The sequence below is a fragment of the Lactuca saligna genome, chromosome 8 (assembly GCF_052625555.1).
Source record: "Lactuca saligna cultivar CGN05327 chromosome 8, ASM5262555v1, whole genome shotgun sequence".
Classification (NCBI taxonomy): Eukaryota; Viridiplantae; Streptophyta; class Magnoliopsida; order Asterales; family Asteraceae; genus Lactuca; species Lactuca saligna.
Window position 1 is genome coordinate 94,025,032 of NC_136424.1, and position 14,698 is coordinate 94,039,729.

The 14,698-nt window shown below is 38.9% G+C and overlaps 1 non-coding gene across 1 annotated transcript; it reads left to right on the plus strand.

Annotated features, from left to right (window-relative positions):
• Positions 1-2,324: 2,324 nt before the first annotated feature.
• LOC145013698 (18S ribosomal RNA) lies at positions 2,325-3,805 on the plus strand. Its single transcript, XR_013665243.1, has one exon. It is a non-coding gene; the product is annotated as an 18S ribosomal RNA (ribosomal RNA).
• Positions 3,806-14,698: the final 10,893 nt, after the last annotated feature.

Genomic DNA, 14,698 nt, shown 5'->3' on the forward strand with positions numbered 1-14,698 from the left:
AGATCCATGGGTTAAAGCTCCGTGGACTATCCATGGAGTTTCCATGCAAGCCTAGCCCATTTTAAATAAGCATTAGCCCACACTATATAAATACAAGAGCCTATATTTAATTAGTCACCTTTTTTTATCACCAAATTAATTCTAAATTGATTTTAGATCAATACTAATTAAATAATATGCTTTCATACTGCTCCCAAAAGATTATCCATATAAATTGTTTGGGTGAAGTGCAATCCAAATGGACCATGCCGGGTCAGGTCAAGTACATCTCAAATATAGTTATGGACTTAGACACCTTATCCAACAAAAAGAACAAACAATTATGATCTAAGACTCAAAACACAAGATCTAAGTCAACTAATATATGCAACTTATAAAATACAATAGAATAGAATCATACTTTTACTTTCTTTGTAGGTCTCTTCTTTTGAAGAGCCAGTTAAAATGGCCTAGAGAACCCAACATAGAGTTCCTCTTCTGAAATCGCACCCAAAAAACAAGATACAAATAGATATTAAGCAACTCTCAAACCATAACAAAAAACAGAAGCGAAGAACACAAATTTGTCGCGGGCCACGACGTGCTAAATGAATTGCCATGACATGGAATCTACACTTTTGGATTTCTTTGGGTTTTTGAGGATTCCAAACTTTTGAGACTAAGAGGTATTTTTCTCACGTGTTAAACCCAGATTTGGAGCCCTCTATTTACAGGGAAGTGATTTGAAACCCTAGAGATAATTATCAAACTTAATTATAATTATCTATGGAATTCAATTCATTCTAGAATATTCCATATTTTTTATTTACTATTAATTAATTAAACTATTAAATAATTAACAAAATAAGTCCCTCAAATAAATACATTTTCATATTTGTTTTATTTTGTTCTTACATATAACCCAAAAGGACATTGTTATTTATAGCAATATTATTGGGTCTATTATGACTATAGGCACTAATCTCCATGAAGTACTTGAGACGGATCTAACGATTGTGTAATTGCAACTAGGAATAAAATCAGGAACCCGCTAACGACACCTACTCCAAATCTAAGACCAAGACCCGATAACTAGATTCCATGTCATATTAGTGGGTCTTATGACTACTTGCACTTAGCAATTAGCATAAAGAAACTAATATCACCAAAATAGGTAATGAACTTTGTTTTTGTCCATATTTAGGTAACCATGTTTTTTTTGTACACATTTAACCAACAAGCTTGTTTGACATGTTCAAAATGAAATATCTTCGATAATTACCAATCATCTTACCATATTTGAACATGTCAAACAAGTTTAAGGATCAAATATATATGAAAAAACATGGTTACCTAAATATGGACAAATAACAAAGTTTGTTACCCTCTTAGGTCGTTAACTCAAAAGATAAAGATTCAATTTACGAATACATATTGTAATCTTTATCCTGTTATGTATGAGGATAGCAACTTACAAACTCTGTCTCGGTAGGACATGGATCTCTATTACTGTGAATTTCATAAATGAAGTAGTGAAGAGTGGGGTTACCATTATCCTTTTTGTAGTGATGAATCTTGTATGTGTTCCTAATAAAAGGAATTTGTACACTTTTTTGGGGCTCAAAGGGGTGTGGAAACACATAAGAACTCTTGAATAGAAATGGAAAAGAGATAGAACTCAAGTTCCTTCGAAAATGGTAAGATCTTTGGCGAAAAAAAGGGTTGATCTGTATCATCTGAACTTGGTTCTGCTTCCTCTATTTTTTTAATAATACCGAGTCGGGTTCTTCTCTCCAACCCCTATCAAATAGAACATGTTGAGCCAAATCTTCTTCATGTAAAACTTGCTTGATTTAGATCGGGAAAATTGTGTGGTTTTTATGAAACCATGTGCTATGGCTCGAATCCGTAATCAATCTTATTTCTGATAGGGGCAGTTGACAGCTGAATCCTACTTTCCCATTATTTTCATATCTATAATAATGCGAAAAAAACAAGGCCCGACCCCAAGTTGTTCAAGAATAGTGTCGTTGAGTTTCTCGACCCTTTGCCTCAGGGTTAATCAGTTCTATTTCTCGATGAGGACAGAGAAGAGATATAACTTAGCGGTAAACCCAATGTGAGTTTTGATCTTTTGATTTGCTTCCCCATCATGATTGAATTAGAATGGATAAGAGGCTCGTGGGATTGACGTGAGGGGGCAGGGAGAGCTATATTTCTGGGAGCGAACTCCAGGCGAATATGAAGTGCGTGGATACAAGTTAGGCCTTGGACTGAATAACAATTTTGAATCCGCTTTTGTCGGCTAACAAGGAAGTTATAAGTAATGAAACTATGAATCTCATGGAGAGTTTGATCCTAGCTCAGGATGAACGATGGCGACATGCTTAACACATGCAAGTCGGACGAGAAGTGGTGTTTCCGGTGGAGGAAGGGTAACTAACACGTAAGAACTTGCCCTTGGGAGGGGAATAACAATAGGAAACGACTATCAATACCATGTAGGCCGAGGAGAAAGAGGAGGAATCCGCCCGAGGAGGGGATCACGTCTGATTATGTAGTTGGTGAGGTAATAGCTTATGAAGGCAATGATCTGTAGTTGTTCTGAGAGTATGATCGGCCACATTGGAACCGAGGCACGACCCAGACTCCTATGGGAGGCAGTTTTCGGGAATTTTCTGCAATGGGTAAAATCCAGACAGAGCAATACCGCATAGAGGAATAAGGCCCACGTATCATGAACTTCTTTTCCCGGAGAATAAGCCATGAAAGTATCTAGGGAATAAGCATTGACTAAATCTGTACCAGCAGTTGCGGTTATACAGAGAATGTAAGTGTTATTTGGAATGATTGGGCGTAAAGCATCTGTAGGTGGATTTTTAAGTCATTCATCAAATCCCAAGGCTTAAATATGGATAAGTGGTGGAAAATACCAAGCTGCAGTATGGTAGGGGCATAGGGAATTTTCGGTGGAGCGGTGAAATGTGTAGAGATCGAAAAGAATACCAACTGCAAAAGCACTCTGTTGGGTCGACATTGAGACCGAGAGAATAAAGCTAACGGAGCAAATGAGATTTGATACCCCAGTAGTCCTAGCCATAAACAATGCATTCCAGGCATTGTGCGTATCGACCCATGCAATGCTGTAGCTAACACGTTAAGTATCCCGCCTGGGGAGCACGTTTGCAAGAATGAAACTCAAAGGAATTAATGGGGGCTCGCACAAGTGGTGGAGCATGTGGTTTAATTCGATGCAAAGCAAAGAACCTTACCAGGGCTTGAAATGTCGCGAAAATCCTATTGAAATAGAGGGGTGTCATCGGGAACGCGAACATAGGTGGTGCATGTTTGTCGTCAGCTCGTGCCGAAATGTATTGGTATAAGTCCCGCAACGAGCGCAACCCTTGTGTTTAGTTTCCATCATTGAGTTTGGAACACTGAATAAAATGCCAGTGATAAGTTGGAGGAAGGTGAGATGACGTCAAGTCATCATGCCCCTTATGCCCTAGGCGACACACATGCTACAATGACCGGGAAAAAGGGTCGCGATCCCACGAGGGCGAGCTAACTCCAAAAACTTGTCCTTAATTCGGATTGCATGCTACAACTCGCCTGTATGAAGCTGGAATCGCTAGCAATCGCCGATCATCCATACGGAGGTGTATCCGTTCCCGGGCCTTGTACACACCGCCCGTCACATTATGGGAGTTGGCCATACTTGAAGTCGTTACCTTAAATGCAAGGAGGGGGATGTCGAAGGAAGGTCTAGTGACTGGAGTGAAGTCATAACAAGGTAACCGTATTGGAAGGTGTGGTTGGATCACCTCCTTTTCAGTAAGAGCTAATGCTTGTTAGGTATTTTGGTTTCACACTGCTTCACACCTAAAAAGAAGGGAGCTACGTCTGATTTAAACTTGGAGATGAAGTCTTATTTTGTTCCTCGACAGTGAAGTAAGACCAAGCTGATGAACTTATTATCTTAGGTCGGAACAAGTTGATAGAATCCCCCCTTTTTACGTCCCCATGCCCCTTATGTGGCAACGTGGGGTTGATATATATATATATATATATATATATATATATATATATATATAGAGAGAGAGAGAGAGAGGGTTTCTCTCGCTTTTGGCATAGTGGGCCCCCCAGTGGGGGTGGGCGCACCATGGGCTATTAGCTCAATGGGTAGAGCGCGCCTCTAATAGTTGCATCGTTGTGCCTGGGCTATGAGGGATCTCTGCCACATGGATAGTTCAATGTGCTCATCAGCACCTGGATAGTGCGGATTCTTATCAAGACTAATACTTTACACAATTGGTCTTAGTTGGTCTTTGTCTCATCCAAGACATCACAACTTACCAATCTCGAATGTACAAGAGTAGAAACATTTTACTCTTACATTTTACTAGTGTTAATAAATCTTCCTTTATGTCACTCAAGGTTACAATCTTGGAGTATGACTCTAAGAATTGCTTTGGAACGAAGTATGACTCATCTTCTTGATTTTAACCAATCCAACAATTCATGACCTCTTTTCTTAGACATAACAATGCACTAAGACGTCCTTAGAGTATGAATTTGTGATATGGTTTCATAATCATTAAGATGATCATGAAATATGATACTAAAGTACTCTCCCATCCTTTCAAATTTGAGAAACTTTTATCTTTCTACCTAATTTGATTCTTCTCATTTGTTTTGTCATACATTGTAACCTTTCCAATGTTACAGAATTATACTTAACCTTATAAGTATAATCATATTTACTAATCTTTAGTAAATCATGACAAATCAATCTTTGTGGTGGACCTTGACCAGCGCACACCCAGTGTACCTAATTCCTTAGTCCTTCAATTGACTCACATATACATGTGATCAAAGAATTAGTCTTAATTTTCAAAGATGAAAATTCTCATTCATCATACAATACAACTTGTATGATTCCAAGTTTCTGTCCAATTGAAACTTGGGTGATGAAAAACTTTCTTCATTTGGTAAATTCAGACACTACCACAAATGAAAGAATCAAATCCACTTTCCAATATTGCTATTACTGGAAACATATAAGCAACAATTTTCCACAGATGCCATTGCAAGGATATTTTTAAAATAAATAAAATTAAAACCTTTTTTTTTCTTTTATTTTAAAACTTTGCGGAAAAACATATCCTTACAATCCACATGAAAACCTTGTTGTTATCTATTCATAAGCAATATATTATAACTCTTAAGCAACAGCTCAAAATTCTGATTACCGAACCATGCAATCGAAACCCACCTTTGCAATCAGAATCAACATATACTTACTTTAAGCTTCCTATCTTTTCTTTGATTCTTAAAAAAAGATCAACATGTGACCCATTCACATTATGTAATAAGAATATCCAAATAGGAACTTAATAGAGTTAGACAGTGGACTTTACCCGAAGTAGAGTCAAACCTCTTGACTTGATCAACCTTATGACCTTTCAGGTGAATAGGGCAGCTTCGCAACCAATTCCCCTTCCTTTGGCAACAAAACACATGGACCCTTTGGTAATGGCACATAAGACTATCTCAGAATTTGCCTTTCTCTTTACTATTTGGTCAGCCGAGTTGACTATAGCCGATCCCTTTCCATTGGGAAGAGAAATCCTTTTCTAGATATTCAATGCTACCATTGTCAATGTCCATTTAAGACTTGGGAAGTTGTTCTTTTAATCAAATTTGCTTTACTGGTGTTCCAAATCATTGCTGATTCCACAACACCAAGAAAATAGATAACATCATTAAGGGTCATGTCATAGTCTGTCTCATAGTAGTCCCAAAGAGACTCACTATGTTACTAAGATAGTGATTGAACATCCAACTTTCACGAGGCTTTGACACCCAACTCTCCCGGCTTGTCAATATGTGACTTTATCTCCAAGATGAGAGCACACATAGACTATGCTTGCCAATAGGGATTGAGTGACTTTAAACTTTTCAAGAACTTGTGAGTGAGGGAGAATAATTGGAGGAGGTGGAGGAAGTGAAGCATGATGTTGAGGGACACCATCTTCAAGAGATTTGGGAAGATCATAGTTGTCTGAACCATACATCTATAATGGGAGAAAATCAAGTTAGTTGATTCAAAATCCTTAATATAACACCCAATATGAAATATTAAGGCTAGGACCCAACACAATATTTTATAATTTGGAAGAGGGATGCCGTAATCAAAGCTATAAAACATTTGAAGGTAGGCGAACGACGATTCACCAATTTCCACCATGCAAAACGAAATAATTTATTAGGTTTTAATTGGATTTGAAATTCCTAGATCTTTTGAGATTCATTGAACTTTTCAATGGCATGTTTCAATCTCGAGTGTGCCCTCTCAAATTTTGTGACTAGGATGCCGAGGATCACAAAACAAGGTGTGAATAACCATACCAATTCACTTGGTACCCTTAATATTATCACCTAATCAATGTGCCGGTTAACCACACACGCTCCATTGATCTATGACAAACATTAAGCCGCCCTTCGTGATCCTTACTAGTCCAAGTTAGTGTGCCGGTTAACCACACACGCTCCACCAACGACTTGGTAAGGTACAAAGTGTGAATTCCATGGGCTAGCACCAAATTCACATTTTTTCTAAAGTAACTAAGATTGGGAATTAAATAAAAAATATTTAGTTACTTTATAACAATCATTATACTTTTAATGAGAATTTAAAGTCATTGTCCTACCCGTTCGGCTAACGACCCTCCATCGATCAAGCAAGCGGTGGGTGAGAGTGGACACCCATTAAGTTGTCATTTTATAGGCAACAACCTTATACCCACCTTATAGACCGACTTCGTGAATGAGGCCTACTAACGGTAAAACGACTTGTTCTTATACATATATATAATAATTAACCATTAATCTTATAATAGTATAAGGGTAAAATTTTAACTTTTAAGACTTCTAGGGTATGGAATTAACGTTTGTGTGAGACTTTACAAATTCCAAAACTTGAGGGCAAGTTTTGAACAAGTCATAAACTTTTGGATATTCATAACTTATGAGTTTTAATTAAGTGTTTAAAATTTTTAATGAAGAGTCTCTTGGAAATCCATAACTTGAGGACAAGTTATGAAGTCCATAAAAGCATTTATTAGAAAAACTCTTCAAAAGTGTAACTTATGAATTCTTAAAAAACATTTAAAAGAAAAAACTTTTGGAATTCCATAACTTGAGGACAAATCATGAATTCCATTAAAACACATTAAGATCAAGAATTAACAAACAAACAATTTGCAAATAATTCCTATGATCTAACAAAACTCATATGAACATGAACATCCACATCAACAATTTCAAGAATCATATGAACACATATAAACTTGAAATTTTGATTATTACTTTGAAATTGGTCCACCATCATCATTACCAAATCAAAAACAGGTTTTATGAGTCCAAAACAGTTTAAGGTAATGATTCTAGACCAATTCCAACACCAAAACTCGAAGATATGCTGTCTGGGGGTCCAACTCGTCGAGTGCATGAACCAACTCGCTGAGTTGGATGAATTTTGTCTTGGACTCGTCAAGTCCCTTCATGGACTCGGTGAGTCTGCTGTGCAGACGGCACATAAACTTCGATTTTCAGCAATTTGCATCAAGTATTCAAGAAAACAAGCCTAGGCTCTGATACCACTGTTGGGTTTTGAGCAATCTAACACTTCCTAAGTGTGCATGCAACCCTAATAAACCTTGGATCTATGTTTTCTTCTAAAGTACATGCAAATAATAACTTCCAAGGTTTCTTCCTAACTAGCATAGCATAAGGATTATGAATCCTAAAACTACTAGTAGAAATACATACCTTTTGATGATGGTTGATTGTTTGGAGTTTGAGAGCTAAGCACCAATAGTGTGAATGCCTCAAATGGAATCACAAATCACCACAAACGTATGGAAAACTTTGAGAGAGTAGTAGACTTTCTTGTGTAATCGGCCACCACTAAGTCTCACACAACTAGAATATACACTTAGAGCCATATTTCTTGCATCATATGCTTCTTTATATAGTGTGCATGGTTAGGGTGAAACCCTAATAACCCATGTCTTTTCCTTTCCAATGATCCATGGGTTAAAAGCTCCATGGATCATCCATGGACTTCCATATTAGCTTAGCCCATTAACAAATGAGTATTAGCCCACACTATATAAAATATAATAGCCCATAATTTAATCAGTCTTCTTTTTAATCTCTAAATTAATTCATAATTACTTTAAGACTAAAACTAATTAAATAACATGACTTCATATTAATATATTAATAAATCGTAAGTATACAATTCTCATAAAATTATCCATAAATCGTTTGGATGAAATGCAACCCAAATGGACCATGTCGGGTCGGGTCAAGTATGTACCAAATAAGTTATGGACTTAGACACCTTATCCAACATATATGCTAGGTAGTATCCGGTCGATAGGACCGAAGGGAAGGCCAACACCCAGATATGCTAGGCAGTATCCGGTCGACAGGACCGAAAGGGAGGCCAACACCCTGATATGCTAGGAATTATCCGGTCGACATGACTGAAGCGGTAGGCCGGGCACCCAGATATGCCCGGAAATATATGTATGTTATGTGATTGTATGGTATGCGGTACGATGGGGGAACTCACTAAGCTTCGTGCTTACAGTTTTTTGTTTTGTTTCAGGTACCTCTTCAGCGAAGGGGAAGGAGCCGGCGCGGTAGCTGCACATCATAGACACACCTCAGATTCCGTACTATGAGATTCCATGGGATTGTACTGTGACATTATCACTATTTTACGATTTGCATTTTTAGATATTATACATAGTTTTATGAGATGTTATGATTCGAAAATATTTTTCTATGAATGTTTTAATTAAATTAATTAATTGAAATGTAGCAGAGCCCTGGTGTGAGGGATTCGGACACAGCCTTGGGGTGTCTGGACTCAAATCAATGGATTAAAAGCTTTTACAAGAAAATGGTTTTATAAAGAATAAGTCAAAAGAGTTTTGAGAAAGAACGAAGTGTGTGATGTGCGCGATCGGCCGAGCTCAAGTATGTATTCCCAAAGTACCCATACAAGTTTATGTTATGTTTATCAGCTTCAGTAGAACAGTTGCTAGAATAGGACTAAGGATCTAGGGATGAGGCCTTATATGCCTGCTTTACGTGTTTTCAGCTTATGAGAATTGCGTGCTAGTATTGAGTAGACAGCAATAGGATAGCCTGTTTAGGTTGTGCCTGATAGTATGAGCTTACCATTGCATGTTAGTGCAGTGTCTCGCAGTGATAACAGGTTTGCTTGAGTAGTTTTCCTGCATCCAAATGTTGCTTACTTTGCGCTTTGTGGGACTCTGAATGATGGGAGTTAGCCATTAGGTGAGTACATCGCGTCACATGTGATTAGGGTTGAATAATCTCAAAGTGTTGGATTTGGCCCTATTGCGCAACTCTCGTTTGAGTCTAACTGTTGTAGGGGAGACTCTTTTACTCGAAGGATTATCTGAGCCTCATTACATGTGATGGTATTCAGGTGATGGTTAATTGGCATTACAAGGAGGCCATCAGCAGCTAAGGACCGGTTTGGGTGGAGTCAGAGATTTTCCCTAGGATAAGCCTAGGATGACAGTATTAGAGATCAGTAACAGTAGTAGTGACTTGGTAGAGTCAAGGCGGTTCTTGAGGAAAGTAAGGATATATATGGAAGGTAGTATGGGCCTGTACTACTGAAAGCAGAGGATCTGTAATTGAATTAAGGAAGGCTGAGGCAAGACCATGGAGCTCGTGATGGATGTGATCCCTCTAGATGTATCAGTATCACTAACGGTTGTGGAAGGTAGTATGGGACGCCAACTCGTCGAGTCCCTATCCCTTTAACTATCCTCATCCATGTCTCTACTCGTCGAGTTTAGCAATGACTCAACGAGTTCTCCTTCTATATAAATCATCGAAGGATCCTTCATCAGACTCGCCGAGTTGTATGAACAATGTAGCACCTGGTTCTTGGTATATAAATCTTAATTGAGTATTTTCCATTTTAAGCCTTGGACTCGGCGAGTCATAGGTCTAACTCGCCGAGTAGGGACGGGACCCGGGACACGTTTAATTTGGCGACTCGGCGAATCCATATCCTGGACTCGGTGAGTCACCGTTGTTGGATGAAACCCTAAGTTTCAGGGGTTTGCATCGTATTTAATCCCCCTTTACGCCCCCAAGCCAGCCCCCATTCACCCTCAGAGCCATATACCTCGTTCTAAGCCTTGTTTTGTGGATTTGAAGCCATTTGGTGTGTCCTCTTGAAGATTGGAGTGAGTAGGGAAGGAGATCAAGAAGAAGAAGAGGAGGTCAAGAACTTGTAAGCTATTTCAGAGTGATCTCTAAGGTATGGCTCATTTTCCCCTTGTCTCCTTGCTTATGGCCCCATTAAAGTCCTTCATGACTCGTTTTCCAAGCTTGTATGTGCATCATATTTCGAAATAAGTTGATTGGCCTCTAGATCTAAGCATGGTTGAGCTCTAGGAGCTCAGATCTACTACCTTTATGAACCCATATTGCATGAAAACCTTAGATCTACTCTTTTGGTGCATTTTGAACCCTAAAACCCCATAGATGGATACTTACACATAAAGTTGGAAACTTTATGTGTTATTCATGCTCCAGGAGCCCAGATCTACGAATGGCATGGACTGGATTCGAGCAAAATCACATTTATGGCTCTTGCAGGGAGCGGACTCGGCGAGTCGCTCATCTGACTTGGCGAGTCTAGTCACGAGTCTCCGAGTTTTTCCCCTTTTAGCTATGTCGAGTTGTGTGGTGAGTCCAAGAGGGACTCGGTGAGTTGGAATCCAAAACTCACCCATAGTGGAACTCGGCGAGTCGATGCCCAGACTCGGCGAGTTCAAGGCAATCTCCTTAGATCAAGATCAGACTCGGCGAGTTGTTCATACAACTCGGCGAGTCACAGTATAACTTGTTCATCAGATGAAGATGAACTCGGCGAGTTGTTCATACAACTCGGCGAGTAGGATGAAGGACTTAAACATCAGTTTGGAAGGAGAACTCATCGAGTTGACGCCTAACTCGACGAGTAGAAACAGATTTCAGGTCAGTCGTTTGGACATGGACTCGGCGAGTTGGCGAGCCAACTCGGCGAGTCGGGTCAACTGGGAGTTGACTCTGACTTTGACTTAGGGCATGATCAGGGGTAAAATTGTCATTTTACCCAAAGGTCAGTTAGCAGTTTTTGACTAAGTGTTTCAGTATATGAAAGAGCTGCATGCTAGAGCTGAGTAGACAACAGTAGGGTAGCCTGTTTAGGTTATTCCTGATAGTACGAGTTTAGCATTGTATGCTGGTTCAGTTCTCTCTTCGAGGATAGAGTTGCTTGAGATTGTTTTTCTTACGTCCAAATGTTGTTTGTTTTGTGCTATGTGGGCCTTGAAGCGATGGGATTTAACTGTTAGTTGAAAACGTTTAAGTCACATGTGATCAGGGTTGAATAATCTCAGAGTGTTGGATTTGACTCTATTGCGTAGCTCTTGTTTGAGTCTGAACCGTTGTAGAGATGAGTCCCTTACTCGAAGGATTATCCGAGCCTCAGCACATGTGATTGTATTCAGGTAATAGTTAATTGGCATCACCAAGAGGCCTTCAGCAGCTGAGGACTGGGTTGGGTGGAGTTAGAGGTTTCCTAGGGTAAGCCTAGGATAATGAGTAGCAGTGATCAGCAGTAGGGGAAGGGACCTGGTCGAGTCGAGGCGGTCCTTGGGGAAGGTACGGATAGATGTGGAAGGTAGTATGGGCCCGTATTACTGAAAGCAGAGGATCCGTACCCGAACCGAGGAAGGCTAAGATAAGACTAGGGAACTAGTAGTGGGTGGGATCCCTCCAGGGGTATCAGTATCGCTAATAGTTGTTATTTCTTTGTATTTCAGAATGGTGGTACTACGCCCGAGACCAGCAGTTGGCAGTTCAGGAGAGGGATCGGGTTCGGGATCAGGTTCCGAGCTAGTAGATGAGAGGCTACGCGAGTTCATCGCGTCAGAGATCACCAGAGGTATCCTTGAGTCGACCCCCATCATCTTCGGGTCGATTAAGGAAGGGATCATCAAGTTGATGATGTTGGAATAGTGTCTAAGGCTGCAACTATAATAGGCAAGTATTTGATCCGGTTGTGCGTGGTCCTTTTGGGTTGCCTTCACCATAGCAACTTGATGGATGATTTGTTAAAAGAGAGTAAATATTATAAGGAATAATATATGGTTATTTGATTAATATAAGTCATAGATTAATTGGAATTAATTTGGTGACTTAAAGAGATTAATTAAATAAGAGGGTATAAACTGTCAATTGTTTGATAGTTACACTTTAGACTATAAATCCTTATCCTAGATAGGATGGACGATTTCTAGGGCTTGGATAAGCCAAAATCGTCCATAGGGTTATCAAGGAAAGGATATGGATCAACTTAAAGTCTAAGTTATCCAATTAGGGTTAAAGCTGTAATCCTTAAGGAGTCTACAAGTATAAATAGACCCTAGGGGTGAGGGAATTCGACACACCATCTAAAGTAGAGATACTCTGGCCGAATTCCTCCCCTCTCCTCTCTCCTAAATCATCTTGCTTGCTATTGGTGTTTGTAAGCCATTAGAGGAGTGACATTTGTGACTCTAGAAGCTCCAAGACAACAAGATCAACAAGGAATCCAAAGGTATGATTATAGATCTATTTCAATGTTGTTATTTAACCTAATTAGTCATTTGAAGTCTTGGATTCAAAGCATGTTTAATTAGAAAGCCTAGATCCAAGCATTAGGGTTTTGCATGCGCACATAGGAAAGTTCTTATGGCTAAAACCCATCAGTGGTATCAGAGCCTAGCTTGGTTTTCTTTAAATTGTTGCTTGATTAACTTAAACAAACCTGCAAAATTCGATTTTGGGTTTATGAGTCATGGACTCGGCGAGTTCCAAAGTGGACTCGGCGAGTAGGCCTGACTCGGCGAGTCCCTTTGTGTACTCGGCGAGTCCGGGCGTCAGGATTAGGCAAAACCGGGATTTTTTCATGTTTATCTTATGGAAACTTACCTTAATCATATTAGATCAACCCTAATCCGAATTTTTGATATATATGACTATTATCTTGATCTAATTAAAGATATTTATCATCTAATAAAATATTTAATTTCCTTATATGATAATTGATTAATTATTTTGATAATTATCTTAAAAGAAATCTTGGATAAATCAAATAAAGATAATTAGGATATTAATTGTTAATTGGAATTATTTGTTATTTTATCCTCCATGTTTTAAATGTTTAAAACCTACCCTAAAGTTTTGAAATTTATATTAGTGATTAAAAGTTTTAATTTAGACAACTTAAATTTCAAACCCTAGATTTTAAAAGGTTTTAAAATACAACCCTATACTAATATGATATTACTAGAATAATATATATATATATATATATATATATATATATATATATATATATATATATATATATATATGTATAACTAAATGCTAGTCTTACCGTTAGTAGGCCTCATTCACGAAGCCAATCTATAAGGTGGGTATAAGGTTGCGGCCTATAAAATGGCGCTTAATGGGTGTACACTCACACCCACCGCTTGCTTGATTGGTGGAGGGTCGTTAGCCGAACGGGTAGGATAGGGCAACCTCATCTTCTCATTAAAAGTATAATAAGAAATACAAAGTAACTACACGTTTTAAAAATTTCCCAATCTTAGTTACTTTAGGAAAAGTGAATTGATGCAATCCCATGAAATTACACTTTGCACCTTGCTGAGAAGTTAGTGGAGCGTGTGTGGTTTACCGGCACACTAATTGGTTCTAAGCGAAGGTGGCAAAGGGTGATTCATTGTTTATCATAGTTCGATGGAGCGTGTGTGGTTTACCGGCACATCGAATAGGTGATCGTTACAATGAAGGCACCATGTGAATTTTCATGGTAATTCACACCCGTTTGTGATCCTCGGCATCCCAGTCACAAACGAGAGGGGCATATCGAGATTTAGACATGCCATTGAATAGTTTCAATGAATCTCATCCGAACCTAGGAATTCTCAAAAAACACTTAGGACTAATAGTTTAAGTTTTGTAATGGAGAATTAGTGAATCGTCATTCACTTACCTTCAATTTATTTGCATCTTAGATTACGGCATCCCTTTTCTAGTATGTAAATGTTATTGTTGGATCCTAGCCCTAATTTTCTTATTGGGTGATAATTAGGGATTATTATTCTAATCTATCTTTGTCCTTTTTCTAATTGAAGATGTCGAACGCAAACAACGCTGCTGCTAGTTCTTTCACGTTGATGAGCCTTTGCCAAAAGGTCACCTTCGATGGAACGAACTTTAGCGAATGGATAAGATACATTCGCACCATTGCTCGCTATGAGGATAAAGAGTATGTCCTCGATGAGAAGCTCGAGAAAATCAACCCCGAAGTTGCTACTCCCGAAGAAATCACCGCCTTTGAAACTCATGAGCGAGATGCAACGAAGGTACATTGCATCATGATCGCCACCATGAACTCCGAATTCCAAAAGTCCTACGAGGACATGTATCCATACGAGATGCATCAAGACTTGTTGGAGAGATACCACCAAAACGCGAGACAAGAGCGTTATGAGATTTTCACTAACATGATCTCCGCTAAGATGGGTCATGGAGAATCTCTTACCGTGCACCTGCAAAA